Source organism: Schistocerca gregaria, chromosome 1 (genome assembly GCF_023897955.1).
Source record: "Schistocerca gregaria isolate iqSchGreg1 chromosome 1, iqSchGreg1.2, whole genome shotgun sequence".
Lineage (NCBI taxonomy): Eukaryota > Metazoa > Arthropoda > Insecta > Orthoptera > Acrididae > Schistocerca > Schistocerca gregaria.
Genome location: NC_064920.1, coordinates 242,016,406 through 242,037,802, shown reverse-complemented (window position 1 = coordinate 242,037,802; position 21,397 = coordinate 242,016,406). Strand labels below are relative to the sequence as shown.

General features: G+C 39.6%; 1 protein-coding gene across 1 annotated transcript in view; it reads right to left on the bottom strand.

The window, feature by feature from the left end:
- The window catches only part of LOC126338961 (zinc finger protein 16), a 112,592-nt gene extending 92,406 nt beyond the window's left edge, over positions 1 to 20,186 (bottom strand). Inside the window, exon 1 of the mRNA XM_050001593.1 lies at positions 19,987 to 20,186. The gene's annotated coding sequence lies outside the window, so the exon portion shown is untranslated. The remainder of the gene's footprint in view (positions 1 to 19,986) is intronic.
- Between the last annotated feature and the right edge of the window lie 1,211 nt (positions 20,187 to 21,397).

The window sequence follows — 21,397 nt, the reverse complement described above, 5'->3', positions numbered from 1 at the left end:
ACTGTATACATATTTTTTTTATTTTAAATTTAGTGCATTAATGCGATCTTAGTAACTGAGTGTTTGTAAAATGATTCTGTCAGATAGTGTTGATTAAAAAAATGATGATCATTCCACTTGGGACCTGTGGAAGGTATATCAGCTTATTTATTTCAATTGCAAATATTTGTCATGTATTATTGTTTTTCTGACATGTTTTGCGTCCTGGAGGGCCTCCTCACTATGGATCAATAAGAATGAAAGTAAACATAATCTAATCTAAAAAAAACTGTAACCTGACAACCCCCCCACCTGTCACTGATTACAGTGACATTTGTTGTTCTATCCGGTAGCAGGTCTTTGGTATGGAAGCTTCAGTGGTGTGGTGGATCATATCTTTAATGTAATCCATCCCATTATTGACATTGTTACTATATTCAAACCATGCTGGGTTAAACATACAATGCACTGTTTGTTAATTATATGTTGTATAGATCATTTGAACAATTCTTTTATCAAAATAATATGGAATTAATCAGTTTCTAGGACATGTATAAATGATAAGTGATTAATGTGAAAATTATTTTTTAGTTCTACTCATGCAAATATGCTTAAAAACAAAGTTGATAATTTCTACATAGAAATTTGTCCATGGAATAGAAGTAGTAGTCCAGGAGAGATGATTTTAAGTCAGATTTAAAACTTGCTTTGCTGCCTATCAGACGTTTTACATTATTGGGCGGATTGTCAAAAACTTTTGTTGATGCATGCTGAACTCGTTTGAGTCACCAATAGCTTTAGTAATGGGTAATAAAGCTCGTTCTCCCCTCTAGTGTTGTAGGTATGGACATCACTGTTCTTCTCAAATTGTGATGGATTATTCATTATTAATTTCATTAGCAAACATATATGCTGTGCATTCACAAAGTTTGTATCCTTGAAGAAGTATCTACTCATACAAGACATCTGTGAGTGAATGCCACATATTCTTATGGCTTGCTTTTGTGCTATTAATACTTCCTTTCTAAGTGATGAGATAACCCACAAAATTATTGCATAACACATTATTGAGTGGGAATATGCAAAGTATGTCATTAGGTAAATTCGCTTGTTTCCAAGAGTAGACATACTATGAAGGGCAAAATTAGGTGAACTTAATTGTTTGAGAAGCTCAGTAATGCATACACTCAAAAATTTACAGCATTCTGCCTTATTTCTTGACTTCTGGTTCACATGCTACATCAATTGTTGGTATGACCATTCCTTGTACAGAACTGAATATAGAATGTTTATCAAAATTTAAAGAGAGTCCATTTTCAGAGTGTCCCAGCAAAATTATTCCTTAAGACATTACCACATGGAAATATGCATATTAAAAATCTCTCCTGATGCTTTCTCTTCATTGCCGTTTGTGTTAAAACAATTATTGTTGGTAAAAATTACCAATTCTGCTTCTAGAATGTAGTGTGGTAGCTCATTCACATATATAAGGAGTAGGAGCATACCCCAAATAAAACCCTGTGACTCTCCCTTTATGGTTTCTCCTCAGTCATTAAAATTCTCTACCCCTAAAACACTGTTTGAATCATTCAACACAACTTTTTGCATTCTGTTCATTAAGTACAGTCCAAAACAGTTGCGAGTAAAGCTATCAATTCCACAAAACTTGAGGTTTTCTAAAAGTGTACCCCATATGATTTCCACAATCAAAGGCTTTGAAAAGATCACCAAAACTGCCAACTGGCAATGTTTTATTATTTAAGATTTGTAATATTTTGTGAGTGAATGTAAAAATAGCACTCTCAGTTGAGCAACTCTAATGGAATCTTGATTGCTACACATGCTAAGTAAATTGTTTCTGCTTAAATGAGAGTATCTATGGACCCTGTGCCCATGGAGTTGCAATAAGAATACAGCCCAGGTAAACAATACAGAAAAGTTTGTTAAAGAACACATAAACAAAAGACTCCTTCCTGGAACAAGTTTTTACAAGAACCATTTGTGGTAAAGTTTTGATTATCATTTGATCACCACAAGCCCTTAATTGGACAGATGGCCAAGCCCTTAATCAGACAGATGGCCCCAATAAATGACAAAGTTAAAGTCTACTATGTTCACTTTGGAGTTGAAAAATTAGAACACAGTAATGGTGACAGCCAACATCAAAGTTCACTGCCGTCTTCAGTCTAGAGGCCACATCTGGATGATGCCTCAGGTAATCAACAATGGCTCCATGTTGTGGCCGCAACTGGCGGTAGCACAGTGTTGGAGATTCTAATGATTTCCTTCACCAGAGCTCTGATTGACAAAACACTAATGTGGGCAGTATCTGGCCCAGAGGACTCGAAAGAATGAAATGGTCTGGCACAGCACAACGCAGGTTGTTTTTTCCACTATGACTGGGATGGCCCGACTTTCAGTGATTGCAATCAAAATGCTCTTATCTTGCAGGCATTGGAGTTCTTTAGCTTACCCAGTCTGCAAAAGGAACATTGCACACTTCCAAGAAGCACAGCAAAAAACTCCAATGCCTGCAAGATGAGGGCATTTTGATTGCAGTCCCTGAGAGTCAGTGGACCATCCCAGTCATAGTGGAAAAACAACCTGTGTTGTGCTGTGCCAGACCATTTAATTCTTTCGAGTCCTCTGGGCCAGATGCTGCCCACAGTACTGTTCAGTCAATCATAGCTCTGGTTAAGGAAATCATTAGGATCTCCAATAGTTTCTACCACCAGTTGCGGCCACAACATGGAGTCATTGTTGATTACCTGAGGCGTCACCAGGATGTGGCCTCTAGACTGAAGACTGCAGTGGAATTTGATGCGTGAAAAAATGGATTCCTATTTGTTGCATAAGCCTCATAAATACAAGCTGGACATAGGGTTACTTCATATCCATCTAGCAGGCAACGACCAATACAGCTAACTGGCTGTAAAGGTGAGTGGAATTTTCGTACAAGACCAACAGAAGACATGGACAGGTGAACAACAGCTGACAGTTGGGCCGAGGCTGTGGAATGCCGGTCGTCCCCATTGTGTTGGCCTGCTGTCGGAGTTGTGCGGTACACCTGGTGCAGGTAGTGGATGAAGTAAGAGAGTAGAGGGCTTCACATATACCTGGTAACTATAATCTGCCCCGCCCAGTTGTGTTTTGCTTTGTTTGGCGGTTCAATCTGTTCTGGACAGTTCTATTGTCTTGTGGCAAAATTTCATATCAAAACTGTTACAATATTACTTCAGGATGGCCAAGACTTTGGGCAGTTATATGGAAAGAATACAAACAAGAAATGCGTGGAACAAAGTTTGCAAGATCGAAGGTTTTGAACAAATGTGTGACATAGACAGAGATGATTACTGGAAACATGAATCATTATTTTTTACATTAAATACACAATTTTTCTTATAATCAGTAGCATATTAAGTATTAGATAATTGCCATTTTACTGAGCCCTCAGGTGTCGTAAAACAATTCATCATTATTTCTTGTACCTTATTGGCACAAATTTGCCCTTGTGTGCATTTACTTCATGTTATACTTTCAGGTCCATTTGCAGACTGGTGATAATAGAACACTCTTTCAGCAACTGCTAATTGGTATCCAGAGAATGGTCATAGAAGGTGTTGCTGCCCAATTTTTTTAAAATTTTATCTGTTTTTTCCACTCACTTTAATGTACTTGCCAACATTTGTACAGCTGGATACTTCAAGTGAAGGATGAGTAGCAGCATTAAATGGAACTCTTCATTCATGCATGAAGGTAACCAAATGCTCATAAACTCATCCCAAAATAATTAAAACTTATCTCCATCGTCCCTAAATTCCTCAAAAAGAACAAAAAATTCACCTACTTTATCACTTCCTATATTGAATCCATGGATCCAATGTACCCTCCTCGCCCCACTTCTTCTTCTTCTACACTACTACTGTTCTGCAAACGCTGTACTACACAAACCACACTAATAACTGGTCATGCTCCATTTGCAGTCTGAGGGAAATTGAAGATAGACAAGCCATGGACGGTGTAACATTATGTGATTATGTAATGTGTATACATAAACATACGTTATAACGGACAGCACGGTATGCTGTGCTACTGTCTGGTAAGTGTGAAGAGATATAGATCTCGTATCAGTAGAGCAAGAATGTCAGATTGTCATCAGCTGGGTTGATGTGTTGTAAGACATAGATGGCTGGATACTATTAGCAGAGTCATGGAATTCCAAACCCAAGGTGTTGAAAAGGTCTAAACTGAGAATGTTTGAGGCTCCCATTGTAGCAAACATATGGATGCTTGCAGTGAAGGCAGTTGCCTAGAACTGGATCCGAGCATAAAACTGGCCGTCAACTCAAAGAAACAAACTGGCTGGTGCAGTGTAGTGCTGGCGTATTTACCCTGGCTGTGCCGGGATACAGCCGGATCAATTTGTGGCCATATAACCCCACAGAAGCAATCAGGTTCACAGAGCCAGTGACCTATGTTGGCACTCACACTGCCGCCTATCAGCCCAGCACATGTGTGAGGTCCTCTGGCTGTCATCTGCATGTATGCCCCTTGGGCTTTGCTGGGTTGGTCACTCATGATGCTAGTATGAGAGGGGCTCCTAGCAGATTGTACATATCAAAATTATTTGAGTACATTGCCTTTTCAAATATTTTTTTTGAAAGATGTAAGTAAAGAAATCAGACAATAACTATTTAACTCTTTTTTTTATCATATTTCTTATGACACAGTTCAAAAATAGCATATTTCAATCTACTTGGAAAAAAAGCTGTGTCTGAGATGCGTTACATAATCACTAAGGACATTACATATTAAGTAATAATAACTTTTCAGAATTCTGTTTGATACTCCACCAACAACATATGAGCTTTTGTTTTTTAGATTTTTAACAAATTTATTAATTTCAGCAAAGGACACTGGTGATACTTCTAGTTACTTAAAGTTTTGTGGAATGATATTTTTAATATATTCTCTTGCTTCTTGAAGTAAACTTTTTAATTCTATTTTTGCTGTTACATTTAGAAAGTGACTGTAAAAAATACTCACAACTTGTGAATTATCATACACAACATTGTCATTTAGTTTTAGTATAATGTACCCTGTACACTGACTGGCAGTCCTGTCTCCCATATTACAATATTTCACAGAGGCCTAGTTTTTATCTTATTGTTTATGTTATTAATTTCTGTTAGGACGTTTGCACTTCTTGACATAAATTACCTTCCTTAAAATATAACTATATTTTTTGTAGTATGCATGTAATGTTGGGTCTTGACTTATTCTGGCCTTTATATGATTTTCCCTCTTCTCCGCAAGTGAGCTTTTAACTCCTTCAGTTACGCACAGTTTACTTGTATTTTAATGAATCTTCTAGATAATTTTTTAGAAAAGCAACTTTCAGATACTGAGACTAATTTTCTATGGGATAAGTTGAAATCGACATTAGCATCTCATTCTATACATACCTGATCCTATACCTATACCACCTCTACTGTTTTAAGTTACTCTTAATATGTTCTATTATGTTATTATTAACTAGTCAATTGTTTTATGTGAACCTGCCTACAGTAGTGAGGAGTTATATTGTTTATTTCCATTAATCATTCATCATGATAACTTACTCTATTAACTATTGGGTACACATTAATTGTTTCAGCCTAAGCACTGTTAATAAAAATATTATCAGTGAGTGTAGTCCTATCCAAGTTGGAAAATTGAGTACGGAAATTTGATTGAAATGTCAAATTACTGATTCTAGTTTTTTTCCTGATCATATCCCTTCGGAAATCTACATGAAAATCTCCATTTGCTATTGTTTCTTCCTGTCTGACAGGCAGCACAATAATGCATCTAGTTTTCTTATAAATTGCTGGCAGTTTTCTAGAGGGGTTATGCAGACTTTTATAATGACCAGGGAAGTATTCTGCAGTAACAACTCACAAGCACATGCTCGTAGGATGTGATCTACACAGAACTATTTGTTTCAATTTTTATTTTATTTTATGAACAACTTTCATAAATCTTGCAATTCATCCTTTTTCCATGTTAACTCTATGCAAAAATTATGCTAATCTATAACACTTGATATTTGACTTTTCCATCCCTGTAGTTAAATGGCGTTCCGAGGCACACAAATCATCTGTACTTCAGAATTATCCATGACTTCAAGGTGAACAAGAAATTCACCAACCTTCTTTTGCAGCCACTTAAGTTTTTGATAAAAGAAATAAATTTGATTTTTCTCGAAACTGTTACATGTATTATAACCATGTACAGTTCTAATTTCTTTCAATATTGTCTGTCTAACCTAAAAGATGTACCGTCTCCGACTCCAGTCCCCCTCTGAATCTAATAATCACAGGGCTTTTGTCTTGTGTGCTCGTAATCCCCTTACACTTACTGCAAGATGCTCAGCTAATCTTTCCTTTCCCCACTATTCAGATGAAGGCCATCTTCCAACTGTGACAACAAGCACTGCACAGATGTGAGACTTTGTTTCAGTCCAAAGCAATCCACTCAGCTCTTCAAGAGCTGGCCATGGCACTGCAAAACCTCCACAAACTCTTCGTGATTGTATGCTGTTGCTGCTCCTATTTCCTCCAGGTACCCTTTAATACTATATTCTACATTGTTAGCCCAGCTGCTTCTTGCTCCTCCTACAGCACGTATCTGATCCTCTCCATCAAGATCTCTGTATAAAGCTCTGCATCCATTTCAGCTGCTGCTTCCATAACCTTGGGAAAGTGTGTCCAGTTTGAGAAGTGGTAAGTACAGTGAAGATAGGTGTCCACCTCCCATTCATCAATATCTGCAAGAGCGGGTGAACAAACTGAAAGGTCAATGGTTGGAAGGTGGGCAGAAACAAACCCTCTAGCTCAGCTGAAACAGGTTCAACATCTGTTCAAATAACAGGCACCTTCTGATAAAATGAGGCTCTCAAGAACTCATCCCTTTGGTAGGTAGAGGTGGAACCCCAAAGCCCATTTTGTGCACCATAACACCCCTACAAGGAAATATCTCTGAAGGAGTTGCTAGATTAGAGCTGTGAGAGCATCTTCTTTAAGTGAGCAATTAGCTATCCCTAAGCTGTGTATATAATTTTCAGCAATGTATGCAAGCTACTGTCTGCAAGTTTAAGGTGAGTGAGACAGGTGATGTGTGGTGTATATAAGATGTTACCCAAAAGTTTGCAGAATGTATGTTTAACTTCCGAAGTGTAGCCAGTACAATGGAACACCACCAAGTGGTACCTCCCACATCCTTTGAGAGCCAGTACCAAGGGCAGCTTTGTGCTAGATGGTTACATTTTACCCATTGTGTGCATTTCCACATTGGAACCTGTTGCACAAAAATGATGCCGCTGTTTCGAATACAATACTGGAGGATTGTAGGTGGATATATGCAATGTCATAGGGGGCATGTCAGACGATTTTGTCTGACAAACTGCACACCCAAGGGATTACCTCAAAGTGTGTGCCATGAATTGTCAGCGACAAGCAGAAACAGCATTGCATGCAAGTCTGCTGAGAATTTCAAGGAAGGCTTGACAGAGAACCAGATTTTCTTCTGACATGTATTACCAGTAATGAAAGCTGGGTTTACGGGTATGATCGTAAAGCTAAGTAACAATGGAACAACCCACAAGGAAGCCCAGCAAGTAAAGTCTAATGTGAAATCCATGTTCATATGGTTCTTCAAAATGGAATGAATTGCCAATATGGAGCTCGAACCTCTTTGTTAGCCTGGCATTTCTACCATGATGTCGTGAGGGAAAATGTCAGAAGAAATCACTTAGAAAAATGGCGCACAGGCAATTGGTTCCTCCATCATGATAATGCGTTGATAACACAGGAGTTTCTGGCAAAAAACAAAATGGCAGTTATTTCTCATCCATCATAATCAGCCAACTTGGCACCAAGAGGCTTTTTTCTGTTCCCCAGAATGAAACTCAAATTAAAAGGCTGAAGATTTCATACCATTGGGGAGATTCCAGCAGAATGGCAAGTGATAGTAAACTGCACCACAAAAAAATGAGTTCCAAGCAGTTTTCTGTTCATGGAAAAACTGCTGGGAGCAGTGTATACACCCCCAATTTTTAAGGTAATTGTGGTGAACAGGAGCTAAGTAAAGTGTAATTTTATTTATCTGTGTACTATGTGAACTTCTGGGTAACCTCTCGCATTATTTGTTATGATAATGTCACAACTCCTTCAGATCTGTCACAGATAAGGTTATCTTTCTTGTAGAGAGCATAGCCTCTTAGCACAGGACGATCAGATGTTTAAAATATGACTTCTGTGAAAATTAGCACAGTGATTTCTTCTGTGGCAAATGTTTGAATTTCTCCGTGTAAGTTCTAAAACCATTTACATTTCATTATAGTATGGGGCCCATTAATCAAAGTGAGTTGTCTTCTCCCCTGTTGTTCTTTTTTGGTGATGTGCTCCTGAGAGGCAGAGTGTGGCAAGGGATAGGTGATATTTGGGCTTGAAGGTCTTTTAACAAAACCATTATAATGCACAATACATTCATCTTTATCATTTAAATTTAAAAAAGTTTCTGATCAGCTGTTTTTTTCCAATCCTCTTAAGTTGCTGCAGCCCTTGTTCTATGTTCTTGTTGAAATGCTGGAAGTACAGAGATGCTCACTTTATTTTGATAATACAGACAGCAAAACAGTGAATTCCATATGTCTAAAGTTTGAAATGTGTACCACTGCAAAGGAAGTGGCAGGCTTGACAACTAGTGCTGCTGAAAACACCCATCTTGAAGGAACACTGTTGCATTATATTTCCATCAGCACAAAAACAACAGTCCCTGTTCTAAGATGGAAATAGTTCTGAACATTTAAAGTATATTCACAGAATGTAGAATGCCACAACAGCCTTGTGTGCTGTCTGGCCATATCTCCTGCAAGTATCAAACCATTGTTTATGAACATCCTATAACGCACTGCCGTTATTTAAAGTATCAGGTATTTGCAATATATAGCCATAATTTCAGATAAATGCATCCACCCACAATATGTATGGCCAATATAGAAGATTTAAATATTGAAATAAAGTCTCTTGTTTTCTCTGAAATGTCGCCCTCCCCACCCCAAGGTAAGATAAGTGAAACATCTATTTTCCCTCTTTCTGTATCTACAGCAGCTACAAGCATGATGCATCATTTCCCAGTCTCTGTATGGATAACCATACAGTTTTAACTATAACATTGAAAACATGTTACATAGTTATTTTTTTGTTTTGCATGTACATGTCTCAGTAGACACACATATCCCTGCACCACAGTACCATAGCACACCACTAGAGAGACCAAAAAAGAGCACATCCCAATGATAAATTTGAGCATCATGCCATAATTAGTTTTTTTGTATTTGACAGGAACAACTCTACTAAAATTCATGCCAAGCTGGTGGAGGCATATGGCAAAAATGCACCATAATATTACACAGTGGTCAAGTGGCACAGATGTTTCCCTTATGATCAAACAAGTCTGAATGACGAAGACCAAAGTAGCAGACAATCTCTGTGTAGAACCAGAAAATGTAAGATAAGTGGAGGCTCTGTGCTTTGAGGACTGGCATAGCACAATCTAGGTAATGGTAGGAAAAGTGAAAACCAGTCACAGAACAATTTGCAACATCTCACGCATTTGGAACATCACAAAGGCCACCATTCACTGTAAGCCATGACTAGTTACACTCACTCAAAAAGTGTACCAAACTGGGACAGCCATTGAAATGTTACAGATACATCAGGCCAATCCAGATGACTTCTTTACATGCTTAATCATCATGGATGAGTGCTGTGTGTATCACAATCATTCAAGACAAAAAATGAAAACAATCAGCAGAAATATGTGGATTCACCATTATCAATAAGGGTGAAGACCCAATAGAAACTGTGAAATGTGTTGCTGAAGGTTTTTGGGACTGGTAAGGTGAGATACTAACAGATTATTCTCATAAGGGTCAAAGCATTACAGAAGATTATGAATTGTGGGAAGTGGACCAAGCGGTGTTTTTGCTCCTAAACGGAGCAGCTCATGCTGCACAGGACACAGACCCACATGCTGCTTCTTTGGGCTATCACATTTTACACCATCCACTGTACTCTCCCGGCATGGGATTCAATAACTATCCTTTTTTTCCTCGGATGAAGAAAGCATTAAATGGCAGGCATTTACAGAATGATGACAAGGTGATTTTCAAGTGAGATAATTCCATGAAAAGCCAAATGAAGACTTCTACAGCCAACGTCTCTTCTCAAGTCACCTTTCCCTGATAAAAACATGCTGTACTGGAGGTTTATTGAGCAAAAAAGGACTAACATCATTACCAAGCTTCATGGCCAGACCTTGGATTTTCTTATACCTTCTTAAGTCCACTTGTTACTGCCTGCAGACCGTCATGTATGTAAAGGAGTGTCAATTTCTAAGTGTAGCATCTTCTCAACATATGAAAAACACACATTCGAACAAACTACACCCTAGTATTTAAACAAACGTTTATACTAGCAGAAGATGTGAGTGATACATAGAGGTATTGTAGTATACTCCCACAGTCATAATACAAAGCTGTTTCTTGAAACTCGAGGGGTTAACTAAGCCGCAAAGTCAGTACTGAACCTGACAGGGGTTCTATCGGGCCCTGGAGCTTCATTCAATTTAAAAAGTTTCAGCTGTTTCTTAACACCACTGACACTAATATTTATTTCACTCGACTTTTCAAAGGTGCAAGGATTAAATTGAGACAATTCTCCTGTGTTTTCGTTTGTAAAGGAATATTTGAAAACAGAGCTAAGCATTTCAGACTTTTCTATGCTACTCTCAATTGCAGTTCCTGCCTCATTTGCTAGGGACTAGACACTAATTTTGATGCTACTAACAACCTTGACATATGACCAGAATTTCTTTAGATTTTGTGAAATATCATTTCCCAATATTCTGCTATGGTAGTCATTCAAGGCATCATGCATTGCTCTCTCGACAGGCAATAATGTTTCATTCAGAATCTTTCTATCTATAGTCTCATGCTTTCGTTTACACCTATTATGCAGTAGTCTCTGTTTCTTTAGACATTATTTTACAGTGACTGTATGCCACAGATGATCCCTCGCATTATGGACTATTCTACTGCGTATCACACGTATATGGTCAGCTAACCTTTTAAACTTGGGCCATAGTTTCTCTACATGCTGCTGCTCTGTGATGAAAGTTTCAAGTTCCTCATTCAGATATAAAACTACTGCAGCTCCTGCAACAAGATCTAAGATTGTTGCAGAATGTCACTGGTGAAGCTAGAGGGAAGCAAAAGTGTAAACCAAGTGTGGGTCCCTGGCCACTCAGGGATCGGTGGCAATGAACAAGCCGACAGATTGGCCAGGATGGGGGCACAGGCTCCATTCATCGGACCGGAGCCTGTCCTGACAATAACGAAGTCTATGATCAATCTAGAACTCCAGAACTGGCTTAGTAGACAGCACATAGAATACTGGATCAAGGTCTACAAACAAAAACATGGTAAGGTAATGGTGCCAAAGCATGTGTTTTAAAAGAAGCTTTGTAATCCTGGGCTTGAATAGGAAAGAGATTAAACTCATGGTTGGACTGATGACCAGCCATCGTAATTTCAAAAACACACCTACATACAATGGGTATAACGAAAGAAGACCCTAAATGTAAGATCTGTGATGAGAGTGAAGAAACTGCATCACACCTAATCTTCGAATGCATGGCATTAGAGAGCAAGAGAGACAGAAATTTGTTGTGGTTGGCAGGAGAGCCAACCGTATGGTTAAAGGAGGCCGAAATGCATGCGTCTCAGCTCACGCAGACTGGCGTGAGGTCTGGAACATGACAAGGGAATTAGAATTGAGAAAAACGGACGTAGCTGGTGCAATACTTAACTTTAATCCATTAATGGAGAATGTCGCTCTTTACGGTACATGATTCACAATATCAATAGTACGGATACTGGCGCCTTGCTAGGTCGTAGCAAATAACGTAGCTGAAGGCTATGCTAACTATCGTCTCGGCAAATGAGAGCGTAGAAGTCAGTGAACCATAGCTAGCAAAGTCGGCTGTACAACTGGGGCCGAGTGCTAGGAAGTCTCTCTAGACCTGCCGTGTGGCGGCGCACGGTCTGCAATCATTGATAGTGGTGACACGCGGGTCCGACGTATACTACCGGACCGCGGCCGATTTAAAGGCTACCACCTAGCAAGTGTGGTGTCTGGCGGTGACACCACAACAACTAGACCTGAAGAAATTGTGTCTAACAAGAAGTGGTAAAGGGACTCCTTGCACCATTTAAGGGCTTTGGTTGGCTTTACTAACTTGGGTACAAGTAAAATGAGGTTCTCTCTGAAGTTCTTGGCTACATCAAAAGACAAGTCTGGTGGGAGACTGAAGGATCAAATTACCATTTTTTGCCCTCCCCCTGATACTGAGTCTTGCCCAATTTCTTCAATTTCTATCTTGGTAGATTTGAGTTTCTTGTCTATTGTGATAAATACATCACCTCCCTTTCATATTAGCTTATTTTTTTGATATATGCTAAAATTGTCCGCAAAAATCTCACTGCTATAAATTTCAGGTTTCAACCAGCTTTCAGTTCCTAGTATTATGTGAGCTTCAGTGCTTCCCAAGATCACTTAGAACTCAGCCACTTTTTTGTCAATGCTTCAGCAGTTAACCATTTGGATTTTAATACTGTCACCTGTGGGAGGCATTTCTTTTGAGATTAGACTGATACTTTTCGCTTTCTTACAGCTACCATTATCTGGATTGAATGAAGAGTTACATAATCTAAAAAACTTTTGTGTGCATCCCACACACAGTCATCTACCTGGGTAGCAGCCTCTAATGTGTAATGCACACCGTACAGTTATCAACTCTATGCTGCCAGTCCAGGAAGCCAAGCCTAGCCTGTCACAGAAACTTCGAAGTCTCTGATTCAATCCTTCTGTTTGACTCAGAACCAAGAGGAGACAATCAGTTCTGGGGCCAATGCTGTGCACAAGGCTGTTCTTCTCTGATAGTCACTGGAATGATTCAAATATGACCTCTGTGACCAGATGACAGGCATCATTCATTCCAACGTGTGTCATGATTTGCAATTGGTTGCAGCCTGTTCCCTCAATGGCTGCTGGAATAGCCCCTTCAATAAGCTGAACGTGCCCCCAGACACACACACACACACACACACACACACACACACACACACACACACACACTGAGTGCACCAGGTGTCCTTTCCTATCCCCTGCTGTCATTCCTCCAAGGGGTAACATCGTTCTCCATACATTTGAATTGCCAATGATTAATAAACCCCTAATTCGTACCCTTTTGTTTTTGCTTCCTCTTGACACTGCACTAAACAGGTTTCCCCAAAACAGGTAAAGGTAGTCCCACTTGCTCAGTTTCAATGAAAGACAGCACCTTGAACTTATTGGTTAAAGGAATTGGTATAACACCCTGTGTCCTCCCTGGCCCCCATCCATCCTGTACAGGATGCGTAGCTCTACCATTGAAATGCCACTCACAGTCAAGTGGACGAGTAATGACAGGCCCATTCTTTCTGTAACGGAGACAGGATCCACAGGAGATGGTAATACTTGAGGTATCTTTGGTAACAGTACCACAGGTACATGCCTCTCAGGAGCTCTTCCAACAAACCAATCTGCAGTAGCTGCCAATCATTAGACAGTAGTTGGACAATTTCCAGCTGCTTACGAATGTCAATCAACTCATTCCATATCTGACAACAGCATTCACAGTAGAGGACAATATTAGAATAATTACAGCACACACACAGAGGCATTCAAACTATCATTATTCCTGCACTCCTTGAATGGATTGGGAAGAAGTTCTAATAACTGGTACAATGGGACATACCTTCTGCCATACAATTCACAGTAGTTTGCAGAGTGTACATGTAGATTAGTCTAGATGTCTGACTAGTTTCCCTATCTGGATGAGCATTGATGCCTACCAGGGGTAAACTTATGCAGCTGTATGATTGTCATTTTTGATTTAAATTTTCTGTTTCCTATCCTCAAACAGCCACGAAACTAGTCAATCCAACCGCAACCCGATATATCTAGGGAAGTGTGCTATGACTGGGATGCAACAGGTTCAACAAAGATTGCCTGTCAATGACTGTTTTGTCTATCCACCCTGTCAGTTTTTATAGTGTTTGTACAATCATTGCAATCTGGATGATTGTGCTAAGATTCCTGCTTCTGCAAAACAAGAAGCTCTACTATTAAGTCTAATTGAGATTGCTGATAGCATTCCTAGATCGAACAATTATGGAGCACTGAGGATGCCAACCATCTCCAAGCCTGGGACCCTGGAATACTCCAAACCAGAACTCAACAACTGAAGACCAATTTCCCCAAGATGCTTCCTACTTGCAACAATCCGGAGACACGTGTGACTTACAGAATGTTACAGAAGTCTACAGGTAGCCCATCATGCCTAAGAGTAATTTTAAATTTGTCTTTAAAAATATTTTGAATGGCTGATTTATTTGCCACAGAAGGATTGTCACCTCAGTAGAAGTTGTTTGTTTCCCAAACTACTAACACTGAATCTACCTACCACCCTCCACCCCCTGTGCACACTGTGTGTGTGGGTAATTAGGTGTTTGAGGGAGGAATCACATGATAGCTGCTCGCCACTACTCCGGATTGGTGGTGCGCGGTGCGAATTCTCTCCTGTAATGGCACTCAGCTAGGTGGAGCGTGTTTCCTTCCTCACTCCTACGTGGACACAGGTCCAATATTTTTCAACGATGATCACCTCTCGGTCCTGCCAAGACTGGACAGAGGCCTAGGAGATTGTCCTGGACACGAATAATTATACCCCATAAGGATATGAACCTGTATTGAGAAATGGATATGGTAGTAGAGGGAAAAAGTGGGGTGATGGTTCCAAACTAAGTGAACATACACACATCAAAAAAAGTTTTGCATTACCTCGGTTCCGAGAGTTCTGGAACCTGCACAGAAAATTGGGATAGAGATCAACATAAACATCATTTCCACCCTTTTTATTGCTCATGAAAGCCACACATTGATTGTTGTATCACCATGACCTTCAGAGATGGCGGTCCAGATTGCTGTACACACTGGTACCTCTAATACACAGTTTCCCATCCTCTGGCATTGACGCACGCCTGTATTCATTGTGGCGTACTATTCACAAGATCATCAAGGCACTGTTGGTCCAGATTGTCCCACTCCTTAACGGCAATTCGGCGTAGATCCCTCAGAGTAGTTGGTGGGTCACATCATGTATAAATAGCCCTCTTCAATCTATCCCAGACATGTTCAACAGGGTTCATGTCTGGAAAATATGCTGACCACTCTATTCAAGCAATGTTTTTATCCTGAAGGAAGTCATTCACAAGCCATGCACAGTTGGGGCACAAATTGAAGACAAATTCTTCGCCAATATGCTGCCGATATGATTGCATTATCGGTCGGAGGATGGCATTCACGTATTGTACAGCCATTAAGGCATCTTCCATGACCACCAGCGGCATACATCGGCCCCACATAATGCCACCCCAATACAGCAGTAAACTTCCACCTTGCTGCACAGTGCATCTAAGGCATTCAGCCTCATTAGGTCTGGTTGAAGGCATATGCGACACTCATCGGTGAAAAGAGCATGATGCCAATCCTGAGTGATCCATTCGGCATGTTGTTGGGCCCATCTGTACCGCACTGCATGGTGTCGTGGTTGCAAAGATGGACCTCACCATGGACGTTGGGAGTGAAGTTGCGCATCATGCAGCCTACTGCACACAGTCTGAGTCGTAACACAACGTCCTGTGGCTGCACAAAAAGCGTTTCTCAACATGGTGGCGATGCTTGTCAGGGTTCCTCCAAGCCATAGCCAGTCGGTAGCGGTCATCCACTGCAGTAGTAGCCCTTGGGCGGCCTGAGCGAAGCCTGTCATTGACAGTTCCTGTTTCTCTGTATCTGCTCCATGTCAGAACAACATTGCTTTGGTTCACTCCAAGACGCCTGGACATGTCCTTGTTGAGAGTCCTTCCTGGTACATAGTAACAATGCGGACACAATTGAACGGTGGTATTGTCCATCTAGGCATGGTTGTACTACAGATGACATGAGCTGTGTACATCCTTCCTGGTGGAATGGATGGAACTGATCTGCTGTTGGACCCCCTCTGTCTAATAGGCCCTGCTCATCGGTCGTTTACATCTTTGGGCAGGTTTAGTGACGTCTCTGAACAGTCAATGGGGCTGTGTCTGTGATACAATATCCACAGTCAATGTCTATCTTCAGGAGTTCTGGGAACTGGGGTAATGCAAAACTTTTTTTGGTGTGTGTATAATGAAAGCAAGATACGAGTGAGCTTGGATGAGGAAATATAGTACAAGGTGAAGTGTAAAGATGGGATGGGGGCTTAAGGGTGGAACTGACAGGGAACAGCGATACATGTCGAAAACCTAGACTAGAGGGGCTCAGTAAATAGCAGATGTACTGGAGGGTAGTTTCCACCTGCAGGCCAGAATAACAGATTTTGGGTGAGGAGGGGGACATGACAATTCAGAGGAAGTCAACGTTGTGATGAGCAGTTTCTTCCATTACTGGCTGGTATGGCTGTCTGCTGATCCTAGTTGCGCAGTGCCCATGTACAGGCAGCTGTGAAGTGGTTACAACTAAAGTTGGTAGATGAAACAACTGCTTTCATAGCACCTGCCTATGGTGAAGTAGGATGTGTCAGTGACAGCTCTGAAAAGATAGATGGGCTGATGCAGGGGACGACCTCATACTTGTGACCTGCACATACATATGACCCATAGGGCATGCGGTTAGAATAAGGAGTATCATAGGGATGGACAAGTAAATTCCTTAGGGTGTTTGGATAGGAAACTGCGAATTTGAGGGCACAAAGAATACTTAGGGCGATATTATTCATTAAACATATAAAGAGAAACAGTTGACAACTGCGACTCAGTTCTTCCAGGCCTGGGCAATAGCGTGTGATGAAATTTAGTTCGTTTAAAAAACAGCTTGAGGTATTGAGCTATAAATTTGTGGTAGTTAATCATTTATATTTATTCATTTCACAACTGGACATTTGTGTCAGTGAGGAAATGTTGTAACATATGTAAACAGTACTGAAATGAAATATAATATATGAACATGGAAATTTTATATGCAACAATGAAAACAAAACTAAAAATAATATTAATAACAATAGCAATAATAATGATCTGTACAGCATTAGAACATTTTTCCTTATCTTCAGGGTCCAAACACAATATCCAACTACTTACCCCCCCCCCCCCCCCACACACACACACACACCCGCCACCTCCCCCCCAGACAAAATCATTATTTGGAAGTACCAAACAGTTAAAGATGTATAAGTATCATTTTAAATTGTGTGCCTGTCAACCTCGCTTAAGACTGCAATCCTTCAGTGTTGATCTATTTTGATTTGTTTCAGGTAGTCATTCTAACAATTATCGGAGGTTTAAATAAAATCTTTTCATGATGGCAGTAATTAAATAGAGTAAAATTTCTTTTTGTTTTATTTACATTTGTATTAGTGACTAACGCAGACTGTAGCTTTAAATATGAACAAATGCCCAACCCATCAAGTGGCAAGCATCCTAGAACAACAAAAATTATGCTTAATGCAGTGTACCTTAAGCGGCCAACCAAATTACGATGAATCAGCGAAAAGATGCAAAAACACAGGTTCATCTTGGTGATTCTTTAATGTGTCATCATGGGTCATAAGCATATATTACTCTAGTGCCAGATTTAAAAATTATATTCTAGTGAACAATGCAAGCCATCAGTATATTCTTTGAAGTGTGACACCATATACCAAACACTTAGGAAAGCAGTGTTTTTTGTTTGTATGCTCGAGTTGTAGATGTTGATTATGTGCTTTTTCTCAGTATGTGGTTTAGTTCTTCTGGATTGTGGCTGTTTAATAGATCTTTATAAGTCTAGTGAAGACTGAACCATTGAGGATGATGTTTGTTTTGCTAATACTTTTGTTTTGTTAGTGATATCATCCATAAGTTGTTTCCTAAGATTTGTACCTCTGCCATGTTAACAACATCACTGGTCCATCAGTGCACTATCAGGTGGTCTACAAATGGGTGTGAAAAAATTCTGTCATTAAAAAAACCTTGTGGGCACGGACGCAATCAAATCCATACTATCAACAAAGGATATCTACTTCCTTTGTAGACATACTCATCTGCACTAATTTCTTCATATACCCGCACCTGCCCATGGATTGATCTGTGGGCAAAGTTTTGCAGATTATGTTGTGGAAAACAATGGCTTTATTTCACAAGAAATGGCAGAGGCAAAGAAGATCATTCTTGAAAAATGGGGATGACTGATGATATCTGAATCTACCAGGTGAAGCATATCTGGGTAAAGAACATCCTGAATTTGTGTTGTATTTGTATGTCTTTACTCACCCTAAAAACCATGACTTGCCTCACAGTTTGTACACACTAACAAGGGAAGATGCCCCCCCCCCCCTCCACCAAGTCTGAATACTCTGAAAGAAGATTCTATTAATGGAAGAATTTTGCAAACCTGGAGATCACGTCCCAGAGATTACATGAAAGCTGCCACACACACTTTCTTGACTATGGCTTAATTCGGTTATGCCCCAAAATCTTGGTTGTAGTAACAAAGGTCTAGGTTAGGTTGAAAAGTGACAATGAATGTTACAGAGAAATAAAGGTGGTGGTGATAAAATAACAGCAGTGCAACCTAACATTTATGTTTGCGGCATATCAAAAAATGCAGGGTGGGGACCAAAACATAACTTACACCACCACGCATATGTGAGCAAACCATATCAAAGCTAAATAAAACATACATTACAACGAATAAAAATGTTATATTTTTAAGCATAAATATCATAACATTCAAATAATTCTGCACAGAAGTGTCACACAGTTTGTTTGTTCCTTAGTAGACAAACCATGCATAAAAGACTTCATAAAACAGTTTTGTCCTCGTCAAAGCACACAGGAAGAGTTGTAATGGCCCAGTATTTGAGAAACACTTCTGCAAGTTACACTGCTACCATTTGGGAGCAAAATTCGATGAGGCATTGCAATGGAGTAAAATAAATATCACAAATTAGTCCCTGAATACAGATTCTATATAAGCTACTCCAATCTTCACACAACAGGCTATCTGTGAAAGTGAAATATTAAAATAAATAAACATTCCAGCATTACTCCTTAATTTTAATTAATACAGACGTACAAATGTCACGTTCCCTGACATTACCTATAAAGGAAAAACAGTTTCAAAGTCACTATTTTTATTTCGTATTCATAATTTCTTCAAACGTTAATATTTTGATCCAATACAGAATCAACTCAAGATAAGATCATACACATATTCCATAGGCCTTAGCACCTAAACTAAGACAAAAAATTTAAGTTACCAGAATACTACACGGGAAATTTAACAACCAAGAGCTTGCGAATTAATACGCCAGGGAAAAGAAAGAAAACATCAAATTAGGTTGCAGTATCTGTTGATGAACACAGATCATCTCTTAACAACACAAGCACAGTGGATTCCGATTTACGCTTCAAATCGGTGATTATTTATGAAAAATACAATAACTGACAAATCTGTTTATTTGTGGGTTAAAAAACACAAATCTACTTTACCATGAGGTAACGTGGCCCTCTATCAATCAATAACAACATGTACAACTACCGGAGAAACGAAACAATTTGAGGTTATATTATCGTCAACAAAGTACAATAAACACTAGAAAGCTTTGATGACACACTTGAAACAAAGCCGCAATAACCCGATTACGTTAATATGAATCGTTAGGATCAACTTACGGCTCTAGAACTTCGACAACACTTATATGTTGTATGTCTGCGTTATTATCACTACAGTAGTACGTAGTTGTCGACCGCAATAATTTTGAATCAGGATGAAGATCACTTGCCTGCATTAAGTTTTCTCCATTTCCTTGCCGCTTTTGGTGTCTCCCACCGGTGTGCGGCATCTAGAAATATTTTGATACAAAATACACAAACCTAACCAAATTTTCCCAATAATAGAAACAACTTTCGACTGTTTACAGATACATCGTTCAAGTTTTGGTGTCTCCAATGGTTGGTGCTACTGAGTCACAGATTCTACAATGAACAGAAGGTAAGTTTCAAAATAATCTTGAGAGCGTGTTACACATCGCTACTTCAATTTGACGCTCTCAAAATTTTCTGCTACTAAGTTGGAGTACGTAAAATGAAAATTTTGAGGTTGAAGTATTGCCAGTCAAGTCTGTTGCCTTTTCTAATCTTATAAGCTTAGATGTTTCACTGTTCAGTGTTAGACTTCAGTTTCATGCATAAAAATTTAAGACTGAAAAATAACTCAGAAATATGTTAGGGTATATGATAAAGTATGATCGTATGTATATTAGTTTTTATCCTTGATTCTCCTGGCGAATATCTGTGAAAATAGCTGAACTGCGTGCAATGCATAGACTCGCAAAAAAATATTTTAACTACAATGTGTGTGATACACACGTTTACTCCGTTCTACAGACCACTGTCAACTTTCAGCGTCATCTCGGATTACATACTGCAGTACAACACAGGCTAGAAGCATCAGGAATATTCAATGTCATTATTTGACATTAAACAGCACATTTTAAGTATTGCAGTGGCATGTTGGCCACAGTGAGCAGAGATCTTTTCGTAAAAAAACGCGGTAAAGAAATTTCACCAAAGATCACATGACCTACCTTTGTAGACAACGTCCATGAGAACGACAAAAGTCTATAATGTCGATAGGTGAGCTATGTGTAAGTAAGTCCTATTGAAGGAGTTACATATTTCTGCACTGGAATGTATTAAAGAGGCAAATGATTGTTCCAGCAATAATATAGATGAAGATTTAAGATCCCAGCACTTATTTCTAAGTGCAGTACGAGTAAAATGAACCAAATTGTATCTTAAAACATGGAAACAAATCTACATCTTCTACATTGCAAAAAGCTTTGTTGACCATGCAAAATTCGAATACTGGAACTATAACGTAGATATGACCTGGTAAACTACTTGTAAGTAGAATGAGATTTTCACTCTGCAGCTGGCAGATTAAAACTGTGTGCAGGACCGAGACTCGAACTCGGGACAAGCGGGCAAGTGCTCTACCGACTGAGCTACCCATGCACGACTCACGCCCCGTCCTCACAGCTTTACTTCCGCCAGTATCTCGTCTCCTACCTTCCAAACTTTACAGAAGCTCTCCTGCGTACCTTGCAGAACTAGCACTCCTGAAAGAAAGGATAATGCGGAGACATGGCTTAGCCACAGCCTGGGGGACGTTCCCAGAATGAGATTTTCACT